This window comes from Myotis nattereri (assembly GCF_964212035.1).
Source record: "Myotis nattereri genome assembly, chromosome: 12".
NCBI classification, from domain to species: Eukaryota; Metazoa; Chordata; class Mammalia; order Chiroptera; family Vespertilionidae; genus Myotis; species Myotis nattereri.
In genome coordinates, this window is record NC_138087.1 from 44,627,942 (window position 1) to 44,642,711 (window position 14,770).

Sequence of the window (14,770 nt, forward strand, 5' to 3'; positions counted from 1 at the left end):
ATACAGAATCCCGGGTGAACTAAGACGCTCTTTCTCCCTCAGTGACCCGCACTCACTCATTTGTCCATGTTCTATCCTGCCCAGATGCTGGAGACAGAGTGGGCCCCGAAAACACTAAGCTTTAATATGAAGCAGAAACTCTGGGCACTGGCTTTTATTTTGGCCCTGCTGAAGACAAGATGGGACATTTTCCATGGCAGGACTGAGGGAGATGGGACATTGGAAGCTCAGGGTCAGCCATCACAAATGAATCATCTTGCCACAGCCACATCACAATCTCCCATGCATGGATCCTTGAAATGCTTTTCTCATCATTCCATGGAAGAGCCTGTTTTCAATGGACATCAGTTCACTTCTAGAATTTTCCACTTAATATTTTTTGATTATGGTTGACTGTGGGACGTGGAACCTCAGATAAGGGGGGACTGCTGTTAATTAGCATCTTATGCATAGTGATCTGCTGGGGTCCAACCCCAGCAGGTCCAGGGGTCCCCAAAGGTGTGGACAGAGTCGGCGAAGAAGGAATGACACAGAGACAGCGTTCAGTTGATCAGCAGCCTAGCCAGGATCTCTAGCCAGGATCTCCAGCCAAGTTCTGGTCTGGATCTCCAGCGAAGTTCTGGTGTTTATTGTCTTGTTACATCCATATTTATACCAGTTGATTTTAATCCTGTCAATCTCTATTGCAAAGGTTAGGGTGTTTCTTATCTCAATTCCAGGGAGTAAAGATTATGTAGCTTAAGCGTGATTATTCGTAGTTAAAGTGATTAACTACCCGCCTGGCACTTAGTTAAGGAGTTTTATCCCCTCCCTGACTTCAGGGGAAAATCCCTACCTGGGGAAACAACCTTTCTCGGAGAGGTGACCTTGGTTAAAACACACAGCGCTAAGGGGAGCAAACATATTAAGAACAGTATGCTATATACGCCAGGTCCCTTGAAACATATGCTGTGCAGATGTTTCTTTCCTGCAGCGACTGTGTCAAGCAGCAAGGATGGACCTGCTTCTGGCAGTGATCCCTCAGTATTAACTATTATTATTATGAGTACCTGTTAATTGGTAATAGAAAATTTATTATAACCAGAATATTATACAAATGACCTGGCTGAGGTATAATGTCTTCAGAATTTCACCCTTGAAAACAGACATAAAATCTCCCATGAAACCTAATATAAAAAAAGAAACAAAAAATATAGTCACCAAAAATATACTTTGTAGTTCAAACTTGGAAAATTTTACTTTGTATAGTTAAATTTACTCGGCTGCTCCTGCACACCCAACCCCCCGCACTGGGGATTGAGCCTGCAACCCGGGTATGTGCCCTTGACCAGATTGAGCCTGGAACCCTTCAGTCTGCAGGCTGATGCTCTATCCACTGAGCCAAACCAGCCAGGACCACTTCAACATTGTTTAAAAACAAAATTCAATGAAGTAAAATTGAAGATCTAATGGTTTTATTAAGTGAATCATGAATCACTTACAAATGAACCTAGCTGATTGGATTGTACAGATGGAAGGTTTTCATAGGAAGCAGGGTTGGACAAGGGAGCTATTAATAAAAGAAAAGAAAAGATTATTTTGAGGCCCAGCCATCTTTCCTGGGCTTCATTTTTTCAGAGAACAGAATGGGAAGGGTGTTTATCATGTACATTGCCTCTTCTTTCTATCAGAGGAATGAAGAGGACCCACAGTGACACATTAACCTATTGGTACTCAACCTGAAAATTCCAGACTGACTAAGATTACATTACAATGGGATCAGATATTAAATCTAGGTTTGGTATCATAGGCTTTTAGCATCCGTAATGCCATTTGGGGCCTGTGGTTGTCTCTTTAACATGTAGACAGTCTCCAATACATCCAATTTTGGTTCATATCACTGTATATAATTTTTTAACATACTAAATTCAGGAAATATACATAAATTCATAAAATATGTTTACAACAAAATTTGAATCAAGTTTTTGGCTCTCCTTGAAGCACACAGTGGGAACATTACTAATCTGGTCTAACACTATCATCTCACAGAAAAGGCAACTGAGACCTCGAGCCTGAGACTCGCTAATCCCCCCGCAAATGATATTCTAGAAAATATTGGGGAGCCATCTAGCTCTGAATTCTGTCTGACAGTGAACCTATGATCACCCTTTCTGGAAGAATTAACTGATCGCCTGGTCTTTTTTTTTTTAATATATTTTATTGATTTTTTACAGAGAGGAAGGGAGAGGGATAGAGAGTTAGAAACATCGATGAGAGAGAAACATCGATCAGCTGCCTCCTGCACATCTCCTACTGGGTAGGTGCCCGCAACCAAGGTACATGCCCTTGGCCAGAATCGAACCTGGGACCCTTCAGTCTGCAGGCCGACGCTCTATCCACTGAACCAAACCAGTTAGGGCTCTCCTGGTCTTTTATATCAAACTATCTCAAAATATCCAATAGGGAAATGTTTGTTTAGTTGAGTGTTCAATTAATACACTCCACACACAGAAATGGAGAGTTGTCGATAGTACAATAAAAATGTTTTATTACCTGTATGAAATGTAAATAAAATTTTGTTACCTTTTATCCAAATAGAACATTAATAATATTTCTGAAAGATAAGATTCTAATGTTAGGCCAGGCCTGGAGGCCAACATATTACCTGAAAAATAAGATTTTTAAGGAAAATTCATTTATTAATTCATTATACTACTTCAATAGGGTACTCTCCAAATCAAGATTGGGATGATTACTAATTTTTTTCATATAATTCAGTAATATTTGAATTTCCACTCTTATTTATGTTTTCCAGTATATTTTGCACTTAACAATTATTGCTTGTATAATTGGGGGGAAAAAAACATAAGAAAAAACACATTAAATTCTCACCACAAAAGCAAACAAAACCCCTACATCAGTTCATTCTTCATACATCCACAAGGTGGCACATTAACACTTTATTTTTATTTCACTGATACTTGAAATTAGAAAAGCAAAATGAAAATCACAGTTAAGGAATTATGTTCACTTCAGGCGCTATGCTAGGCGGAGGATACTTCTATACTCAGCAGAAGGGTTTGTCTTACTCTGCTTCATGCACTTAGACTTGTTACATTGGGGAGGCCTAACCATTGTTCACTACCTCTTTTCTCAATCACAAAAGAATTTGATAGTAGATTGCTCTAATTTGAAAAGTTAAAATTTGGGGGGGAGCTTTCTTTGAATATATGTTTCATTAAGGAAGACAAGGTGGATGCTCTAGCCGGTTTGGCTCAGCGGATAGAGCACCGGCCTGGGGACAGAAGGGTCTCAGGTTCAATTTCGGTCAAGGGCACATGCCTGGGTTGCACGGTCTAACGTGCAGGAAGCAGCCAATAAATGACTCCCTCTCATCATTGATGTTTCTATCTCTACCTTCCTCTCCCTTCCTTTCTGAAATCAATGAAAACATATTTTTAAAAAAGAAGAAAGATAAGGTGGAGAAGAAGAGAAGCCATAATTATACAATAGAAAATCGCAGACTTCTTTCCCATTAAAATAAAATAAAAGGTTTTAATTCTATATTTGGTGCAAATAAGTGAAATACCTTTTCTGAAGTAAAAATTCCTTTTGAGGATGATAAAGGGACCACGTACTAAACCTGACTGGCTCAGGAGAGGCCTGAATGGTGGACCATACAAACTCAGAGACTGCAAGTAACCACACAGGATGGACTGTACATAAAAATTCCTAATTGAAAGGGAGTCGTGGCAGGTAATCATGTCCCAGGCTTGTAGGTTCCTTGACAAAGGTCAGTCTTCACCTTAAGTGAGCTTGCTGTCTTTTTGCATCTAAGATAACATTCTTTTGAAATGTCCGAGTAATCTTTTCCAGACCCCTCTGGCTGGCCCATCCACCAAACCGAGCACAAGACCACAGAACCCCCTCACTGTTATCTTATTCCCTGAACACCACCTCTCTGTGCTGTAAATGGGCGTTGCTAGCTATCTTATACTCACCAGTGTAAAAGAAGTATGTGTTTCTCCATTTCACTCTTGAACCAATCTCAGAGATTCCCTCACTTGGCTTTCTCCCATCTCCTTAATCTACCACTGATGAATTTTGTATGACCCCCACTCCCTTTGATGTCTCCTCCTTTGATTCTAATGTACAAAATTAACTGTAAAACTGCCATTCTCCAGAGCATTTTTCTCAATCCTTTGAGATTTTGCTTTCCAGCAATTGTCAGTTTGGCTCAAATAAACTCATAAAAATTCTCTACAGGTTTGGACATATCTTACGTTGACACCTTTAAGGCATGATTTACTCATCATAAAAATGGCTATTCTCTATCTTCAGTGAGAGCCTCCTGTCCTATGTTCTCTCAACTTCATGTAAAAACCATGACAAAATATCAGAGTTACTGTTACTGTTGTAACTAGCTGGCTTATAGTGGGAAAACATCTATTTTCTCACTATTTAGTATGATCTTAGCTGTAGGTTTTTTTATAGATATTCTTTATCCAATTGAGGAAATTCTCCATTTTTATCATGCCTGGGTATTTAATTTTGTCAAATGGTTTTTTTTCTGCATTTATTATATAGTCTGTTGATGTGACAGATTATATAACCTGATTTCAAATGCTGAGTCAGCTTTACATACCTGGAATAAAACCCACTTAATCATTGTGTATAATTATGATTATTTTTAAAATATTTTTATTGATGTTAGAGACAAAGGGAGGAGAGAGAGATAGAAATATCAATGATGCGAGAGAAAAATCATTGATTGACTGCCTCCTGCACACCCCCTATATGTGTCTTCCATTTTTTTCTACTATTTTTGGTTTTAGTTGAGCATTTTATATTCCATTTTCCTTTTCTTTAACATATCTATACTCCATAGTTTAAAAAACTTTTAGTCATTGCACTAGAGTCTGTAATATTCATTAACAATTAATTCAGGTCCACTTTCAAATAACACTATACTTCTTCACAGGTAGTACAAGTACTTTATATTAACAAAATATTCCTAATTCTTCCCTTCTGTCCTGTGTATCCTAGCTGCTGTTAATGTATTTACTTTGCGGGCAAATCCCCAGTAGGGGGTGTGCAGGAGACAGCTGATCGATGTTTCTCTCTCATCGATGTTTCTAACTCTATCTCTCTCCCTTCCTCTCTGTAAAAAATCAATAAAATATATTTTTTAAAAAAGTTATATCATACTTTCAAAAGACCCTTTTGTGTAAAATTTGTGTAAAATTTTCCTTAAAAAGTTTACCTAACTGCTCTGAGTTTTGGAAGTTTTACTAAAAATGTGAAAAGAATGTGGTCAAATTTCATTCATAGCTTTTAGGCTTTGCTTAGAAGATTGAACAGTTTTTAATGAAATGGAAATTTGTCTTGGTTTTAAAAACCAATAGTAGAAGATAAACTGTAACGGTTATTGAGGAAGGTAAACAGATACTAAAATAAATTAATACTGATGCTTTAGAAAAGTATTTCTCTCCACCTTCCTCAAAATAGAAGAAAAGAAAAACAACCCTGAGATTTCCTGTTTGTCTTTCCATTGAAATTTCCTGTTTTGCCCTCAAATCATTGTTAATCAGTGTTTTGAGTTCCATTGCCACGCTTGACTTTCTTTATGCTGGCAAATAGGTAGCAACCACTTTATATTAAACTAAAACAAGTCTCTCGTAGAGCGTTCAGTTTGTACTGGAATGCAGACCTTTTTTTTTTTTTTTTTTTAAGTTTTGAAGAGCATGAGATTGCTTCTTTAGCATTTAGCAGTTAAGAAAGTATGAGAAACTATGGTCATGAAATTTGTCCTCTATCTGCCTTAAATCTAAACAATGAGGTAAACAATGATTTTATTTGGAATCACTTACAAAGTTACTTATGTATGAAGTTTATAAAATTAGTTGCCTTAATCACAATTAGTAAAATAAAGCAAATCCTCCCTTGGCTCCCTCTTCAAACTATAAAGCAAAGATTATAACTTAGAAAGACAGCAAAAGAAGCATATGGATAAAAAATTCCCCCTCTGCAGCAGATAAGGACGTGTGACAGATATTCAGCAAAATATGTCCTCATCTTCATGACCCACTTCAGTGTACTTTTCCAGTAACTCATTGCATTTCAGGAGGATTCTGGCAAATCTCACACATCAATCACCTTTATGATTGTTTTATGATTGCTGCATGATCCATGTAACCTCGATAATCTCTTTTTCCTCTTTAGATTCTCTGTGCATAATCCTTTATAGTCCCATCACAACGTTCACCATCTAATTTAATGATTATTGGCTGGTGCCTGGCTCAGAGCTGTTACCTAAATAAATATTTGTTGAATAAATTAATGAAAAAAAAATTAATTGTTTAAAATGGCTATCAAAGGTTTCTATCTGGAGCAGTGGTACAGATCATACTATTATACTCTGACTTGCATTTATTCCACGTATAATTGAAGCCCTAACATAAAAGTTACTGTTTAAAAATAACATTTAAAAGAGCCACTTAGTTCGAATATATGATACATGCACAAGGTACAAAACTGAAAAGGTGCAAGTGATATGGAGTGAAGCGTAAGTTCTCACTAACCCCCCCTCATCACCACCACTGCCTTGCCTCTAGTCACTGTTTTCCTCTGTCAAGGTCATCATACTTCCCAGTTTCAAAGAGATTTTAATGAATAAAAGAATTATGAGAGTTGTCCCCCAAAATAACAAGTTCCTTGCAGATCTGCAACTAGAAAGGGACAGATAATGTCACTGATATTTTTCATGCCTCAATGAGATGAAGACTCAAGAACTCTTCAAAGAATAACATAAGCCGTGAAAACCATAAAAGTGAGTCAGTGCGATGCTATCGTTAAACTTTCCAATGCAGGACGGCAGCGTGCTCACTGAGAGAGAATACTTTGTTTCTGACACATTTTTTTTAAATTTTTTTTAATTTTTTATTTTTTATTTTTTTTTATTATTAGTTAAGGTATTACAAATGTGTCCTCATCCCCCCCATTAACCCCCAACCTCCCCTCCCACCCCGCCCCGCACACTCATGCTCCCATCCCCCCGTTGTCCATGTCCATTGGTTTGGCTTATATACATGTATACAAGTCCTTCGGTTGATCTCTTCCCCTCACCCCCGCCCTCCCCTACTTTCCTTCTGGGGATTGATAGCCTGATCGCTGTTTCTCAGTCTTTGGGTCTGTCCCTGTTCATCACTGACACATTTTTTGATCAAAGGTTTGCTTTCTGACAGGGTAGGTTCGCAGTGAAATTGACCTTATTAGAACTAGGGGCAGACATTTTCCTTTCTACCTTGCGTTCCACACCAGGTGCTGCAGCCTCCAAAGAGTGGCTTACCTGTTTGTCGAAGGTGATCGCAGTGGAATGTGTACATATTTCCTGAACTGTGATGGCTTCTAAGGAGCCATCTGTGGGCGAGGAGGAGGGAAGGGAGGGGTACTGAAGAGGTGCTTTCCCATCCTGGTGAGATGAATAAGTAGCCTCATCAATAGAAAAAAAAAATCAGCCTTTACTATCCTGTTTAATGTTATAAAAAGTATCCAGTACTTCAATACTTAAAAAGTCCTTCCTTTTGTCAAAAGCTAAACAGAACCTGTAGGATGCAGCACCTGTGTGTTCCAAAGTACTCGGAATAATATAGACCTGGGTGATGGGTAGCTAGATCTCTCTTGTGCCCTAATCAAAATGAAAGGCCAAAAAGTTACATATTGCTATTGAGAAAACCATGATTCATTTACCCCGCCTCAGAAAACGGTAAAAATGAAATCAGTCAACCTACAAGTAAAATCAACAGTCAAATGTACTTTTTCCAGAACTTTTAGTGAAAAAGGACATTGAGCCACCATGAAAGTTCAAAAGGCTAACAAGGGTAAATCATTTTATTTTAATTTTATTTTTAATATACTTAATATTTACCCAAAAGATGGGCTACCAAGTTTAGGCAACTGGCTAAATATTTAGAAAAAAAATAAAATTAATTCCATACTTTATAACAAACACGAAATGAATCCCATCTGGATAACATATTTAAATATCAAAATTTTGAGCGTTTATAAGTAAAAAAAACAAACAAACCTATAAAAGTAATATTCTAAGTAAAAGTTTCTTAGTGTTCATTAGGTATATAGATATTCATGAAACTTTTGGAATACTCAGTCCAGAAACTATAAAGAAAAAGATTGTATCATTTGACTATACAAAACTTCTTCCCAGAAACAATAAAAGATCAAAGGACACAAATATGAAAAATTTTAATAGAAAAATTCATTTGGATAATAAATTTATGAAAACAATTGATTGCCTCTTATGGGTTGAATTGTGTCACCTCCAAATTCATATATTTAAGTCCTAAATCTCAATACTTTAGAATTGAGACGATTTGAAGATGAGGTCTTCAAAGATTTAATAAGTTAAAATTAGCTCACTAGAATAGACCCTAATTCAATAAGACTGTGGTATCCTTGTTTGGTGAAATTTGAACACAGACATATACTAGTACACAGGGAAGACTATGTGAAGACACGGGGAGAACACTGCTGTCTATAAGGCAAGAGGCCTCAGAAGAAACCAACTCTGCTGACACCTTGTTCTCAGACTTTCAGTCTCCAGAATTGTGAGAAAAAAAATTCCTGTTGTTTAAGTTACCGGATATATGGTACATTGTTATGGCAGCCCTACCCAACTAAAGCAAATTAAAACAGCAATTACAACTCTCAAACTGGTAAAGAGAAATTAAGCAAATATTTTTCTCAGTGCTGTTAAAAGTGTTCATACACTGTTGGCAGTAGTATAAACTCGTATTACTGCCCAGCTGGTGTGGCTCAATGGCTGAACGTCGACCTATGAACCAGGAGGTCAAGTCAGGGCACATGCCTGAGTTTTGGGCTCAATCCCCAGTGGGCAGCATGCAGGAGGCAGGCAATCAATGATTCTCTCTCATCATTGATGTTTCTATTTCTCTCCCTCTCACTTCCTCTCTGAAATCAATAAAAATATATTTAAAAAAATAAAAATAAGCTGGTATTACTTTTTGAAGGACAATTTGAAAATAATATTGGAAATCTTAAAAATTGAATACTTTGACCCACCAATTATAATACTTCTGAGAATGAATCATATGGAAATAATCAACATTATACAAGATGCTCATTAAAGCCCTGTATATACATGTGAAAAATTGTAAATCTCCTAGATAACAAAATTTAAAGAACCAGTTTAAGACACCAATTCTTAAACTAATTCTTGTTGATGATAATTATATTATTACTTTTACATTACTTTGTATTTTACCAAGTTCTTTCACAGCCATGAGCTCAAATAATATTCATTGGATGTTTACTATTTTCTAGGCACTATGCTAAATTGTGAATAAGACAGGGAATAAGAGGAGAGACTTAACCGAGTGTAGGAAGTCAAGGCAATAGGCTGGTTTTGTTGTTGTTACAAATCTTTTTTTTTTTTCTATTTTCTTAAGATACAATTGACATATAACATTGCATAAATTATACAACATGATGATTGATATCTACAATAATAAAAGCGTAATATGCTATTTAGACCAGACAGCCGAACAACCTTCCAGATGTCCTTCTGGACAACCTTCCAGATGAAGCTGGGGCTGCGAGGGCCAAGCCCCTTGCATGAATTTCATGCATCGGTCCTCTAGTGTGTATATATTGCAAAATGATCACCACAATGAGGTTAGTTAATCTATCACCTCACATAGTTACAATTTTTAAGATTTACTCTTTTAGGAGCTTTTAAAGTAGGTTCTTGAAACCTGCCTCAAAATGACGCCAGAATAACTCATGAAGAAAGCCCAGCTGAGTTCTGTGCTTGTTGAGATAAGGGAGATCGCTATCGTCACTGGCTCTTAGTAGTTTCTCAGAAGGGTGAAAGCAAAGGCAAGACACTTTCGAGATTTTGGGGTCTGGATTAAGGTGGTTATCTTGATGCAGAGCTTGATCAAAATTGGGCAGGTTTCTGACACACTTGTTCGGGATTGGTGGACCCAGCAAGGTGACAACTTCCAGGTGAGCCTCTAAGAGCAAACAATCTTTAGATGTTGTCTGTTTTCCTGAGAAAGTATATTTACTCTAGTGAGAGTAAATTGAACAGTCTAGTGTTCGAATTAATGGACTTTCAGGAAGTTCCTGGAACAAACAATAAAATTACTTGCCATTTCATCTTTCTGGGTAAGAATTTCCTGGCATAGTAACATCAGATAAATGTAGACAGTAAGCTTTTTGTGTGTAGACAGTAAGTTATTTTAATTTCTCAAAAGAAACCTTGTTAAATTTCATTTAATCCACTATTTCTCCAACTCATTTGACCATAACAATCTTCTTTTTTTTTTTCTCCATAAAACCTGTTAACATTTCAAAGAACAGACCATACCAAGCATTAGAGTGGGAGATAATTTCCATGAGAGCATATGAACCAGTGGTTTCCAAAGGGTGGTCCAAAGAGCAGCAACGTCAGCATCACTTGGGAACTAGTTAGAAATGGGTCCCACCTACTAATTCAGAAACTCTGGGGGTGAGGTCAGCAATCTGGGTTTTAACCCAGCCTCCTGGGGACTCTGATGCACGCTAAAGTTTGAGAATCCATGCTGTCAGCCTTTTAAAAACTCTAACTACCCTTTCCTCTTTTGCTTTTTCTGCCCTAATGCAGAATTGAAACATGCAGTTGTCTCAGCAGGCTACTACCAGGGATTCCTTCAAGGAAACAGTCTTTTATTATTTGTCTGCATGTATTTAGTGGAGATGGGGGCAGGCATATTTTTTGTAAAAGCTGCATGTCCCTTTTTTTATATTGTGACTCATACTCTGATGTTCTCAACTCTTTTTTGAGCTCTTCAAAAACCATACTCTCTTTGCGCTAGATTAGGGCATTAGTGAGGAATATAAAATGTACTCAATATTTTAGAGGAGAGCAGCAGGATAAAATGGTACCAGGATTTTGCTTTTTAAAAAAAAATACCCTTCCAGCCTTGGGATGTCTCTTCTCCCAAACCTCTTTTCTGGACTTTGCAGTTCCTGGGTGGCCTTTCTCTTCCTGCTCCTTCCACACCTTCTCTCTGAACTTTTCTTCGAAGAACTGTTCCGTTCCAGTCCCATAAAAGTTTTGAAAGTTTTTACCTCCACCTTCTTCAAAGAAACGGAAGGAAATATATTGAGCCAGAAGACTTTGTTTGCCTTGTGAACAAGAGCATTCCAGTCCCCAGACCCCAGGAAGGCTGTGCTGAGGGAAGGTGACTTCCACTTCCACTCCCACACCTTGGCAGGGAGGAAACCTGAGTTACAATGGTATCTGTTTCCAATTTGTTTGGGTCAGATTCCAGGGTCCCTTTTAGATCGTTGTTCCAACCTGAGTCCCCCTTCATGTGGTTGGGGTCCTGCAAACCACTCATTTGCCTCCCTCCTGGTGGTTATTGGGAGAATGAAGGCTGCATTGTAATTCAGGGACTTGGTCCAGGAAGTGGCACATCCAAAAGAGACATTTATAGCTACCCGAGAGGAGTATTCCCTGGTGTCAGGCTTTGTTGCACATTAGAATCAGCTGGGGAGCTTTAAGAAGGTCACACCCTACAGCAGTTACGTTGGAATCCTTAGTGCAGACTTCAGGCACCAGTATTTTTTTCAAGCTCCCGTAATATTTCCAATGTGCAGCCATTTGAGAACTGCTGGGCTACGTGGCGTACAAAATCAAAAACAATGCCAAGACACTATAACCACTTTGTTCAAAGTGCTTCAAATAACAATGAGTTACATTTCCATCACACTCTCTGTTCCACAGATGTTACATGTGAAACACAAAGAGAAAATGTGACTCATACAAGGAAGACCACAGATGAACTGTTTAATAAAGGTGAACAGGAGATGTCACACTCCACTACCTCTGCTCCCATTTAAGCATAAAACATGGTAAATGCTATATTATTCTTTGAGGTTTCCTGGGACCGAAAAGACTTTGGATCCCTCGCTGGTGTGACTCTGTTGGTTGGAGTATCGTCCTGTACACCAAGGGATTGTAGGTTTAATTCTGGGCCAGGGCACAGGTTGTGGGTTCCATCTCCAGTTGGGGTGTATACGGGAGGCAACTGATTGATGTTTCTCTCTCACATGGATGTTTCTCTCTCCTTCTCTCTTCCTCTCTCTCTAAAATACCTCCCCCACAAAAAGAGTTTGGAGAATGGGTGATACAGGAGATAATATAGGCAATTTGAATGGAATCACCCTGTATTAATTTATGTATTAATTTCTGAAAGGTTATATATCTGAGAAACCTGAAATTTGAAGAAGTAACATGGTCATGCTTTTAAAAAAAATTAATCATGTAGTTTGGGTTTTAATAATAAAATGTGACTCAGCTGTGGGAAATGCTCACATGTGGTCAGAATCAGCATCAAAATAGTTTAACCTTGTTCCATAGCAATTCACACCGTGTGATTCTGGAGACACTTCTGTTCACAGCTCTGGCTTAACACAAATGTCAGTCAGACAAAGGCACTGTGAGGCTACCGAACCCACATCCTGGGGGTTACAGAATATTTAAATTGCAGCAGTGAGGGGGAATATTCAAGGAAAGGAGTTGATAGGGGAAGAGTTTTTATTCTAAAAAATTAATGTTTTAAATTGAATTTCATATTTTTAATTAACTTTTTTTCCGATTAATTGAGGGCTGAAGTTAGAAATTACTAACTCCATCATTACCAGAAGGCGAATCAGTCAAAAGAAGGGCATAGATTAATTTGAGCAGATCTGTGTGTTGGCTGCTTCTGTCACTTTCCTAGTTTCCTTTCCACTCTTTAACTATTTCTGCACTGGGATGGGCAGGACAGACCCTTGTTAGAGCCATTTGATTTGGGGGGATTACCGGAGTGGACGCCTCCTGTCAACCCCACTGAAAGCCTGGCTTACCTGGAGACTGCACAGGATATCCTACAACTATATGAACGGAAGGCCAATATGACCCTAAAGACTTTGTCACAGAAGAGTTTTCCCCCCAGCCGGTGTTTGAGGCCTGGATTCTTCCAACACAGGTTCAGCCTTTGGAATAAATGTCACCTCCCTCATGACAGATTTGTGGGTTTCCCCACTCAATATCTACCCCCTATTCCTTGCTATCTTAGGGTTTTACCAGATAAAGCTCAGGGTGCCCAGTTAACTTTTAAAAAAAATATATTTTTATTGATTTTAGAGAAGAAGAGAGAGGGAGAGAGAGAGAGAAACATCAAGTATGAGAGAGAATGATTGATCCGCAGCCCCCAGCACTCCCCCCACTGGGAACTGAGCCTGGAACTCAGGCATGTGCCCTGACCGGGAATCGAACCAGCAGCCTCTTGGTCAAGCTAAGCATACAATGAAGAAAAGCACTCTCTTCAATACATGGCACTGGGAAAACTGGATGGGTACATGCAAAAAAAAAAAAAAAATGAAACTAGACTACCAACTTACACCATACACAAGAATAAACTCAAAATTGACAAAAGACACGTCCCAATGCCACCCGGGGGCGGGCGGGGGCTGGGGCAAAGGCAAGCGGTGCCCATCGCCTCAACCGAGACCTCACCCACCCACCAGAGACACGTCCCAATGCGTGGGGGCTGGGGCGAAGGCAAGCGGTGCCCATCGCCTCGCCCTCGCATTCGCCCAACCACCGGAGACATGGGGCCCACTGAGAGAGAGAGAGAGAGAGAGAGAGAGAGAGAGAGAGAGAGAGAGAGAGAGATTGATTTAGAGAGAGATTTAGAGAGGCGGAATTTGGCATCCCACATCCCTCCCTGATGGATCACTGTGATTCCAAGCCAGCGAGGGCTGCCTTCAGGCCACAGCTCCAGGCCCCTCACCCCCACCCCAGGTCCGAGAGCACAGTGCTGTGCAGGGGCACCCAGGGGTTCGGGAATGCAGCCCGAGGGGCCGGCACAATGTGGGGGTGTGGGCTCTGTTTATACCACCAAGTTCCCCACTTCTGGCCTGTCCTGCGCATGCCTCCTCCTTCCCCTCAGAGGCCCAGTTCCTGCCTACATGCTTGCTGGGCAGGCCCAACTGCACCCGGGAGGGAGTGAGTCATGGTGATCCGGATGGCCACTTCCTGGGATGGGACGGCTAGACCCCGGTGATTCATGAGGGCTATGAGGGGCATGTGCAGCCCTTGGGCGGCGGCGGGTAGCCGGCCAAGCTGAGTCTGGCTTCAGTGGGGCCAGTGGGAGCCCATTGAGGCCACCCCAACCCCCACAGGTCCCAGGTGGATGGTGGCTCAGTGGAGAGCGGTGTCTCTATGCATGATGCCCAGGGGTGGCTGTGAGCTGCTGCAACCCCAACCCATGCTTCAGGGAGGGGGAGAAGGCTCGCAGCCACCAGCACCCTAGGCTGCACCTCCTGTGCCTCAGCCTGCAAGGTTGGCAGGGTCCAGAGCAGGTGAGCTGCTCCCTTCCCCCAGTGGTAGAACAGGGAGGAGAGTGATGGGTGCAGGGAGGGGACCTCAGCTGGGATCCTCCTGGTGTGGGGTAGGGGCCCAGCCTGGGCCCAGTGGGGAGCTTAGGAAGTCTGGCTAAGCAGGCGCTGGTTCATACCAACTCTTACTCTGCCATCTTCCTCCAGCTCTTCAAGCTAGCCCCAGGGACATCAGTAGGACATCCTGTGAGGGCTCCCAGACTGCTAGAGGGGGCAGGCTGGGCTGAGGGATGCCCCCTGAGTGCACACATTTTTGTGCACTGGGCCTCTAGTAAGGCTATAAGAAAAGAAGGAACTCTTATCCTTTGCAACAGCATGGATG